General features: G+C 47.9%; 1 protein-coding gene across 7 annotated transcripts in view; it reads right to left on the bottom strand.

Annotated features, from left to right (window-relative positions):
• DDC (dopa decarboxylase) overlaps nt 1-10,611 on the bottom strand; it is a 108,615-nt gene extending 98,004 nt beyond the window's left edge. For 4 of the 7 annotated variants that reach the window (XM_055085140.1, XM_055085139.1, XM_055085141.1 and 1 more), the window contains exons 1-4: nt 10,576-10,611; nt 8,559-8,729; nt 5,060-7,632; nt 4,339-4,524 (exon numbers count right to left, since the gene is read on the bottom strand). The gene's annotated coding sequence lies outside the window, so the exon portion shown is untranslated. The remainder of the gene's footprint in view (nt 1-4,338; nt 4,525-5,059; nt 7,633-8,558; nt 8,730-10,575) is intronic. The other 3 variants (XM_028490288.1, XM_028490289.1, XM_055085138.1) reach the window with 3 other exon arrangements.
• Nucleotides 10,612-10,863: the final 252 nt, after the last annotated feature.

Below are 10,863 nucleotides of genomic sequence, written 5' to 3'. Positions count from 1 at the left end.
CAACTTCCAGCATAGAGGAAGGGATTTGAAATGCATATTTCTAATTATGAGTTAGGCTCTATAATATAAAAAGACCTTTTCAATAAGAAAAAGGTAAGTCAGTAGAAATACAAGCATTTATCAGAAATGGAAAGGAGTCTCATAAATACGTGAAAAAGGGATTTTTCTTGTTAGTAATCAAAGAAGATAACTGTTTATTGCCAACATATGAAATTGCAATGGATTTTGTAGGTTTGATCTTTTTTTTCTGGCCACCTAGCTACATTCTCTCAGAACTTTTAATAACTTGTCTGTTAATTCAGGTGGGTTTCAACGTAAACAGTAGTATCCTTAGTGAATTGTGAAAATGTTGTTCTTTCTAGTCCCTTTACTTATTTATTTTTCTTGCCTTATTGCACTGTCTAGGACTGTGCTGTCTAGCATCAGAGCCATGAACCACATCTGACTACTGAGCCCTTGAAATGCAGCCAGTGCTACTGAGGAAATGAATACGTCAGTTAATGTTATTTAATAATTTAAATTTAAATCTAAAAACTGAAGCAGTGTGGAAATTTTCCCCGTTACACAATTTGAGTGCAGGACTACATTTTACTTTGTTGTATTACATAATATAGGCTATCGTAGTGCACATGTATTTTTGATTTTGTTAACGTGGCTGCTAGAAAGCTTAGCATTTAAAATTCTGTATGTGCCCGGCACTGTTCTAGGGCCTCTGGGACAGTGGTGATGGAGGTAGTGAAGGTCTCATCTCATTGACTGTAGAATGGATCTTCCAACACTCACTATTCACAACAGGGTTTTATTGGGTATTCTTTATTAAAAAGTTTCTTCTATTCCTATTTGTATAATAAATAGATGTTCAATTTTGTCGAAAGATTTTCTTCATCAGAAGAGAAAATCTTATGGTTTTTTTCCTCTGAACTGTTAATGTGATGAATCACATTAAATTTTCTAATTTTCAAGTATCCTTTTATTCTTGGGATAAAAGTCTGGTGTATTAACATTTTGCATAGAACTTTTTCTCTGGTTTTAGTGTCAGATTTTATGGTATCATAGACTGCTCTGAGGGTAATTTCTTCTTTTTTGATTCTCTGAAACAGTCATATAATTTTGAAATTTGGAATTGCCCGGTCACTAAAAGAGTATAAGAAATCATACATAAAATCATTTGTGCCTTCCTTTCATTTTTGAGGGCATATTTGATATTAACAAATCAATTTTTTTTTCTTTTTTAACATCTATATTGGAGTATAACTGTTTTACAATGGTGTGTTAGTTTCTGCTTTACAACAAAGTGAATCAGTTATACATATACATAGGTTCCCATATCTCTTCCCTCTTGCGTCTCCCTCCCACCCACCCTATCCCACCCCTCTAGGTGGTCACAAGCACCGAGCTGATCAACAAATCAATTTTTTATTACTATAGGACTATTTAAGATTTCTAGTTCTCCTGGAACCCAATTTGATATTATTTCATCAATTTTTTTAGATTTAATGACAAGAATTTTTTTTATGATATACTCATTACCTTTTTAGTTTGTTGGATCTCTGATTATATCCCCTTTTATTATCATATTTTTTTTTACCTATTCTGCTCTCTTTTTGTCTTTAGTTAATATTGCCAGAACTGTGTCTGTTTTATTAGTCTTAAAAAAAAATAGCCCTTGGGCTTCGTTGATCCTCCCTCATCTACCTTTATTTTCTTTTTCACTAATTTATCCTCTTTGTCTTTATTATTGCCTTCATTCAGTGATCTTTAGCCTGTTGTTCTTTTCCTAACATCTTTAGCTGAGTGATTGTCTCATTAGTTTTTGGCCTTTTTTACTTTCTAATATAAGCATGTAAAACTGTTTACTTTCTTCGGTGTACTTCTTTCAATACATAGCTCGTTTTTAAATTAGCATATTTCATTATCATTTTTTTCTAAGTATTATTTAACTTCTGTTACGTTTTTAAATTGATTCGTGAGTTGTGTAGTACCTTTCCAAAAATTTCCAGACACATATAGCAATTTTTACTTATCTTTTTCTTGAATTATAATTTAATTAATTGAATTGAATTGTGGTCAGAGAGCAGCTAGTGTTATAGCAGTTCTCTGATTGACACTGAGACTTCCATTACAGCCTGCTACATCCTGAATTTTTATAAACATTTCATGTGTTCTTGAGAAGAAAGTGTATTTTCTAATTACTAGGTGGAGGGTTCCATATACATCCAATAAACCGAGATTGTCACTTGTTGAAACGCTTTAAATCTTCACTAATGTTTCTGTTAGCTTGCTCTATCGCCATCGCTGAAGATGTGTTGAAATCTTTTATTAGGGTGGTGAATTTGCCAGTTTCTCCCCATAGCCGTACCAAGGTTTGCTTTATACATTTAAGGCTTTTCTGTTAGGTCTGTACGTGTTTAGAACTGTATTGCTTCTTGGTGGACTGAACCTTTTATCATTTTATAAAGTAATGTTACGTAACAGATTACTTGTTAGTGCCCTTGTTACAGTGTGAATCACCCCTGTTCTCCCCCAGCTGTTGGAGGCTGGGGGTGCAGTGAAGCTCAGGGCTCTATTTCTTGGCACATTATTTAGGAATTTTTTAAAGTCTGGAAGTCACGATTTAAATTTTCAGCAGCACCAACATTTTCCTGGTTTCAAATGTCATACATCCACTCTGAGGACATGCAGAGTGACAGTTCTCTGGGGCATCTCTGTCCCACACCTCCATCCAGGGATGAACCCTTCCAGACCTGTCATCTGGCCCCATCACACTGGGTCGCTCGGCCGACCAAGAGCCATCCGAGGTCCTCAGGGCAGAAGGCCATCAGGGGCTTGCCTGCTCTGCTGAGAGGCCCTCAGAACTGACCACCGGACCCCCCAGGTGCAGCGTGGGGAGACTTCCCTAGAAGACCACGCCCTCTGCGCCCTCAGCCACCTCGGGAGCCCAGAGCCCCCCACCCTGTGTGCAGCCCTGCACTTTCCACCTCCCACCCTGTCCAGCTCCCACCCTCGACCCCATCAACTGCCCTGCATCTCCTGTCTGGTCCCTCCAGATCCTGCCCCCCAATCTCCAAGGGGCTCTGATTAACCCCTCCTGCGATGCCACTACAGGGCCAGGGACATGGTGAGCGCTTTAAATAGGCACCACTCTCCCAGAATGGCAGGGCAGAAAGCGCCAGGTGGTACAGCAAGAACGATCCAAGTTCTACCTCCGTGGTCACGAGCTGTGAGGTCTTGGACCGTCTTCCTCACCTCCTCTGTCCCGGTTTTCTCCCTTGTGAGATGAGGATACAATAGAGGCCAAGCATGTGAACCCCAACACTCAACAAACAACCAAAAGTTACTGCTTTAACTGCAGCCTGATGGAGAAGCGAAGGCTCCTCCTCAAGAATTGTACCTTCTGACGGGGTTGCAATGAGCCTGCTAAACTGGCAGGGGCGATCCTTTAATCCTCTCACATCCCGCTGCACAGGAAGGCTCTGAATTCACCTGTGGGGAGACTACACCGCACGCCATGAAGGGAGAGCCTCTGCAGAGCCACGGTGTTAAGGTAAGGCAAGAGTTCATATTCATTCAGCATCTCCCATGTGCCGGGTATTTTCCATAGATTATGAGAGTCGGGGCTCACCAGAACCTGCCAAGGTGGGTACTATTAAAATCCGCATTTTAGAGAGGAAGAAACAGAGGCTCGGAGGCCCCCCCCCCCCCACGTGGGTGGCAAGAGGTAGAAAGCGGAGGAATCAACACGTGTGCCCTGTGTTTGCTGTGCTGGCGGTGGCCCCGAGATGGCCCCCCGCCCCCGCCTTATCCCACATGGGTGCCTGTGAGCACCTGTGGGCTCCAGCATCCCCCCCCCCCCGACCACAGCGTGGCGCCCGTAGCCCCACAGACGGCGTGTAGATAGACCCTGTCTTCTCCAGTCTCCAAGCGAGCTGACCTTTGCACCAACACCCGGCACCGGGCGGCACAGTCAAGGTCCAGGCGGTACCGTTTCCAACACGCATAACTGATTAAGGAGAAAGCCAGGACTTACTTGCTGGGAACTCGGGCCCCGCTGGGTCTCGGCTCCTTTCTGAGACTGGCCAGCTCGGGGGATTGAAGAGAGCGCGGGAGAGCCGCTGAGGAGTCGGGCTGTAGCCCTGCACTGTTCTTGCCATAGGTGGCTTGTTCAGCCACATATGCTGGTTAAATATTAATTTCTAATGGTGATAAAGGTCGAGGAAATCTTGAGAAACCTACAGAGAACAGCTCATCTCTGGGGAAGTTAGGAAACTCTCCTCTACTCAAAATGTATACACATTTACTTCGATTTCCTTTTAGCATTTTATACTTTGAGATATTTACCTTGAGAGCTTTCCTCCATCTGAAATTTACTTTAGGGTAAAGTTCTAATTTTTTCCCCATAGAGTAAGCGAATTCTTCCAACAGTATCTCTGAAAAATATTTCTGTTTCTTGAGCTTGTTGTGGTCCTGTGGAATTGTTCTTTCATTTCTGCGCCAGGGCTACAGCATTTAAACTTTATCTCTTTCCTTTTTTAAAAAAAAATATTTTTGTTATTTTTAATTTTCTTATTGAAGTAAATTTCATTTACAATGCTGTGTTAGTTTCAGGTGTACAGCAAACTGTAAACTTTGATCACTTTCTAATGCATTGGGGTACTTGGAAGGGCAAGGGTTCCCTTATCAGTTTTCTTTCTTTCTTTTTTTTTTTTTTTTTTTTTTTGCGGTACGCGGGCCTCTCACCGCTGCGGCCCCTCCCGTTGCGGAGCACAGGCTCCGGACGCGCAGGCTCAGCGGCCACGGCGCACGGGCCCAGCCGCTCCGCGGCACGTGGGATCCTCCCGGACCGGGGCGCGAACCCGCGTCCCCTGCCTCGGCAGGCGGACTCCCAACCACCGCGCCACCAGGGAAGCCCTGTCAGTTTTCTTTTAATAAAAAACCTTGCTGCTTTCACATGTTTCTCTTTCAAGAGGAACTTTAAAATCGTTTGTTCCTACGTTCAAAAATTCTCCTGAGGTCTCGGTTGCAAGCACACTGACGCGGAGTGGAGCTGTGGGGAGCTGACCTCTTAGGAAGTGAGCTTTCCCGTCTACAGCCCCGCCGTCCAACTCTGGTCATGTCCTCGTCTTAGTTTGGGCTCCCCCAGAGCTGCTCCTGAGACAAAGACTCACGTGCCAGCTGCTTCTTTTGTTAGTCGTTATTTTGTTAGGCAGCGCCAGGCTTGTTTCCAAGCCAGTTACCCCCCTGGTGGCCTGGTGGGCAGGGACCCTGCGGCAGGACTCTGGGAGCTGGGATGGGGGGGTCCACCTGGGAGGGCTGGTAACTCGCCCTCACACCCCTCACTCGGACGCAGCAAGCTCCGGTGCCCGGGGACGGCTGTGGGCAGAGTCACCAGACCCCGCGGCTGGTGCAGAGAAGCGATGGATCGTGGACGGCGTCGGCCGAGGCCACTTAACCAAGTCCTGCGTCTGCAGGTCTGCGTTGGAGGCTCATCGACGCAAGAGCAGAAGTTCTGGGTACTTTTCACTAGACCGTGTGGACTCGAGCTTTTCAACAGAACACATTTTCAACTGAACGCAGCTTGGGGTTAAAGAACCCCTTCTAGCGATGTCACATGTGGACACCCAGGCCTCCCTGGGGAGGAGGATCTGGGTCTGTCTGGTGGGCAGAGCCAGCGAAGCCGCCCCACCCCATGGGTCTCAGGAAGCCTCTTCCTCTCCCAGTGAGTTGTACGTCTCGGTTACACTGAGCGACTCTCTACAGTGTCAAAGCCACATCATCTGGTCTGCAGACAGGTGCAGGGACTTCAGTATTCCCACTTCGTGGAGACTGGAGCAAAGCGGGCCCCCGGAGACTGCGGTGAAGTCGGGGGTGAAAAGCCATGAGGCACACGCCTGCTTAGGCCTGCCCTGTGACCGGGTCTGCAGAGGAGAAATGTCCCTGGAATCAAATTTTCTTGGAAAAGCCACTTTGCTTAGGAGCAGATGAGGATGTCAATTCCATACTCTTTGCAGAGCAGCGTTTTGGAATTTTAATGAAGTCCAGCTTAGTTTTCCCTCTGTGGATCTCGTGCCTTTGGTGTTGTAGCTAAGAAGCCATCACCAAGCCCTCTGTTCATCTAGATTGTCTCCTGGGTCATATTCTGGGGGTTTTATAGTTTTGCATTTACGTTCAGGTCTGTGGTCCATTTTGAGTTAGTTTTTGTGCAGGTGTGAGGTCTGTCTTTTGCATGGGGATGTCAGTTGTTTCAGCACCGTTTGTGGGAAAGACTGTCTCTGCTCCGTTGTGTTGCATTTGCTCCTTTGTCAGAGAGAGTTGACTCTGTTTGTGTGGGTCTGTTTCTGGCCTCTCCACTCTGTTCCGCTGATCCATTTCTCTCTGCTTTCAGCAATTCCACTCGGCCTTGGTTACTGCAGCTTCAGAGGAGGTCTGAAATCGGGGGTGTCATACCTCCAGCTCAGTTCTTCTCCAATTCATATGTTTTTCAAATCACTGGGATCAACCTGTCGCTGGGTCATGAAACCAGTTTAGAGATCTCGTGACCAGCATTTTTAAAAAGGAAAGCAAACAGAACAGAACAGAATAGAGTAGGAAAGAGGGGCCATTGCACCTAACAAGAGCAATCGTGTTTCCTGAAATCTCTGTTTCGATGATGTATGGGCGTGTGTGCGCTGGGCCGCAAGATGACAGCGTTTCTTACCGTAGGTTACGATCAAAGACAGCAGATGCCACTGAGGACCATACGCTCTCTCTAGAGAAACAAAGGAGATCGAGATTTGTAAAATATGTGCAGGTGAGGACTCAACAGGGACCACACAGGCTGGAGGAAGCAGCTATTCCTGTAATTGTTGTTCACTTCACTTAAAAATGGATGTTCATATGTTCCTTAGCTACTTGCAGTTTTCTTCTGTGAACTCTGGGCTTCCGTTTACTGTGTTATTTGTAGCTCGGGAGTGACCAGGACTGGGCCTGGGAGGGGGCCAGGGCTGGCGTGCCGGTGGGACCCGAGGGCCACGGCGGAGCCCTCTGTGGGGGCCGGTCAGCTCGGCTGATCGGAGACAAAGCCACCAGTTTAGCTGCTCTAATTATAATTAAGCTAATGCGGTCCAGTGGGTTTCATTGCGTTGTCTTTTTTTTCTTTTGGCCGAGCTGTTCGGCTTGCAGGATCTTAGTTCCCAGATCAGGGATTGAGCCTGGGCCCGGCAGTGAGAGCGCCGAGTCCTAACCACTAGACCGCCAGGGAATTCCCTATCGCGTTGTCTTTTTTTTTTTCAAATTTGTTATTTTTGGCTGTGTTGGGTCTTTGTTACTGTGCGCGGCCTTTCTCTAGTTGCGGCGAGCAGGGGCTACTCTCCGTTGCGGTACACAGGCTTCTCGTTGCGGTGGCTTCTCTTGTTGCGGAGCACGGACTCTAGGCGCGTGGGCTTCAGTAGTTGTGGCACGTGGGCTTCAGCAGTTGTGACGCGTGGGCTTCAGTAGTTGTGGTGCGTGGGCTCTAGAGCGCAGGCTCAGTAGTTGTGGCGCACAGGCTTAGTTGCTCTGCGGCATGTGGGATCTTCCCGGACCAGGGCTCGAACCCGTGTCCCCTGCATCAGCAGGCAGATCCTTAATCACTCGCATTGTCTTTTTGAGCCTCACCTGGGGCGGAGGGGGGGGCGGATGTGGTGTTAGTGGCCTGGTTTGGCAAAGGAGGAGAGGGGTGGGTAGAGGCCAGAAGAGGTTCCTGCTGGGTGCACAGGTGGGCAGGTGGGAGAGAGAGCACAGTTCAGTCTTTCGAGAAGCCCCGTCTTTGCCCAGTTACCTGACCACAGAACCAGCCGTGGATTCCGTGCAATGTAATGAAGGCCACTGCCAGGGTCTGGAGTGACTCAGTACAAAGAGAGTGGCCGGAGGGCGCCGGAGGAACCCCAGTCAGAGAATCAAGAGGTGGGAGGCCAGGCCTGGCCGTGCCGGGACCGGCCATGTACACCTGAACAAGCCCACCTGGGTGGCGATCGGGCTGGCGTGTGGGGTGCAGGGAAAGGGCACAGCAGGGGCTGCACCACCTCTACCACGTGAGGCCAAACAGAGCCTGTCAGCGGGCAGTGAGGGGCCGGAGGCACCCGAGTCCTCCCAGGGCCAGAGTCCGCCACGACCTTCCCAGGTAGGCTGGCCGTTTGCCCACCGGGTGCTCCACGGGACAGCTCAGGCCTTTTTGAATGTACTCCCCAGCCTTTCCCCCCACATTCTACCAAGACCACTACCGCAGAAGCTAAAAGGTCCCTGGGGGCTTGGGAGGGATGAAAACGCAGCAGGTGCACGGACCCTAAGTTCCCGGGGCTCACGGTAACTTGGGGACTGTCTCGTCCACCTGTGCTGGTCTACGGGCAAATGTTTTTATTGCCAAGTCAGCGATTTTAATTCTGTAGGGTTATGAGGGGCCTGCAGATATGCAGGGTCAAAGCCCCACAGGGGACTGATGCATGCAGGGGGTGAAATCCATTGCTCTGAGCCAGTAGTGTCCTTTCACAGGTGTGTTAAGGGATTCCCCAGGACACGCTGCTAAGAGCAGGCAGGAGACGCACCTGGTTCTCTGGGCAGCTTCTGGAATTCTCCTTCCTGGTGGGAGCTGCATCGAATCATGCTGGGCCTGGTACAGAGGCACGTTTCCGTCTCCGACCCAACCTTCCGAATCAGGACCCCTGGGAGTAAGGCCAGGAGTACAGCTGCCCCGCATCATCTTGAAGGTGTCCATTCTGGAGAGGAAGTGTCAGAAACACAGGTTTGGTACAGCCCGTGCGGTCCACCCTTACAGCAGGGCTCAGCTGTCAACTCAGCACTGCAGCAGAAAACTGTCAATGTTCCAAATGGCCCTAGAAAATACCTCGATTATCCCAGAAAGTGCAGTGCAGTCATATTTTATGTCCAATAGAAATAGTGCAATAATAAAATATTAATATCATTTCACTTTTTGTACAACATGACAAATAATGTAAGTCTCCTCCCTCCAACTAAAAAATATGCCAAGAATTGTGTATTCTTGGAGCTGGTTGGCTGGATGAACGCTGCACTGTGCCTTGGCTCATCCACAGAAACTCCAGCATTCTTTGTCCAGGTTGGTTGTGAATTCAGTCAAAGCGTCAAGAACCAGCCCTGCCTCCCGTGTAATTGCATCTGGACAAAAGTATCTCCCAAGAGGTCCCACACAGCTTGTTCTTGCTCTTGCAGAGACAGAGGTGGCTGTTTCTTCAGTGCACAGCAAGACAGTCCTGCTTACATTTAGGGTCCGTGTGCGAACACACGCGCTTTAGACACTAAAACTACGCTCAGTCTGGGGAGATGCTCACAGTAATAGCGGCTAATCTGGGAAATAGAAGAGGTGCCTTTCCTACGCCTGGCTCACTCCAGGAAGTCTGCTCATGGAGTAGGGAGACATCAAATTGGGAAGTGTGTTTTTTCCCAGGGGAGCTGTGTGGGGGAGGGCTAAGCGGACATCCTTGAGTTTTGTATACAGTGTATGTGTATGATGTGAAACCATTGCCATTCAGTTATAATCGGAAAGCAAAGCGGACCCAAGCAAACTGGAGACGGCGGATGGTGTCGCCTTGCTGTAGCAAACCTGAAGTGAGTGTGTCTTACCTGTGGGGTGGGGCAGAGGCGTCCCTTACGGGAAGGTACCCTTAGCCTTGGATCTGGAGGCGCGCTTTGCTAATTCAGAACATCGCCCAGGCACAGGGAGGCTGAATCTCAAGGCAACCCTCCTCCTTCCAGCTGTACGGTTCCCACTTCTGCAACTTAGCCTCTCATTATGCGTCACCTAGCCCAACCCTGTCCAGTAAGACTTCCTGTGATGGTGGGCATGTCCTGTCACTGCACCGTCCAGTACGGTAGCCACCACCACACGTGGCTGTCGAGGACTTCAAACGTGGATAGTGCAACCAAGGAGCTGAATTTTTCATTTTATTTTTTATTACAACTTAAATAATAGTCACGTGTGCCTAGTGGTGTCGTATTGGACACCACACACCTGGATAAGGGCACACTCTCTGTCCACCTGTGCTCAGACCCACCTTCACCTTCATCCTTCACACACCTTCCAGACGAGTCCCCCAGCTGGGCTCAGTGCTTCCCCGGGAATCTCATGCTACAGCCCTCGTAGACATCTATGCGTGCGTGCGTGTGCGTGCACGTGTGTGTGTGTGAGAGAGAGTGTAGAATTACAATGGAATTCTTTATGTTCTAAGAGACTTTGTCATAATTTTTATTTCAAATAACAAAACTCCATAGTTATAAAAATGACATTGCATAACTTGCCGTAGAACAACTGAGGGGAAAAAGTTGTTCTACTGCAAATTAATATGCAGTCGTTTGGGGAGATTTGTCTGGAAGGTGTGGGAGGCTGAATGTGAAGAGGAGCTGGTTGGAAGATCAATCCTGATGGCCTATGCTGTCAAGGTCTTGGAGTTTACATCTGTGACCCTTTGTGTTTATTTATAAATAAACAGCGTCTATTTATTTCTGTCCTGCTAGCAGATCAGACACGACCCCTGTCTTCTTTCCCACACAAACTCCCTGTAAATGACTCGGCCAAGAAGAACTCACCTTCCTCAAGGAACCAGCACTGATCTTCTGTGAAGCTGCCCAAGACAAAAGGAGAAAAGAGTAGGAAAAACAATGGTAAGGAGCTTTCAGTAGAAATATATTGCCATGGAATAGATTAAAATGGCAACCAAACCTAGTGTCATGAATTAAAACAACAACAATCAGTTCACCAAAGCTCAAAGCAGTGATACAGGAGATGAAGGAATATATGCAGGGAAAGCCAGCATGGCTCCGAAGAGAAATGGGAGAGAGAAAGAAACACCCTGGTAGTGGGTCCACGCTGGAAGC

Source organism: Physeter macrocephalus, chromosome 5 (assembly GCF_002837175.3).
Source record: "Physeter macrocephalus isolate SW-GA chromosome 5, ASM283717v5, whole genome shotgun sequence".
NCBI lineage: Eukaryota > Metazoa > Chordata > Mammalia > Artiodactyla > Physeteridae > Physeter > Physeter macrocephalus.
The sequence above is the reverse complement of the archived record's forward strand: the minus strand, read 5'-3'. Positions and strand labels throughout refer to the sequence as shown.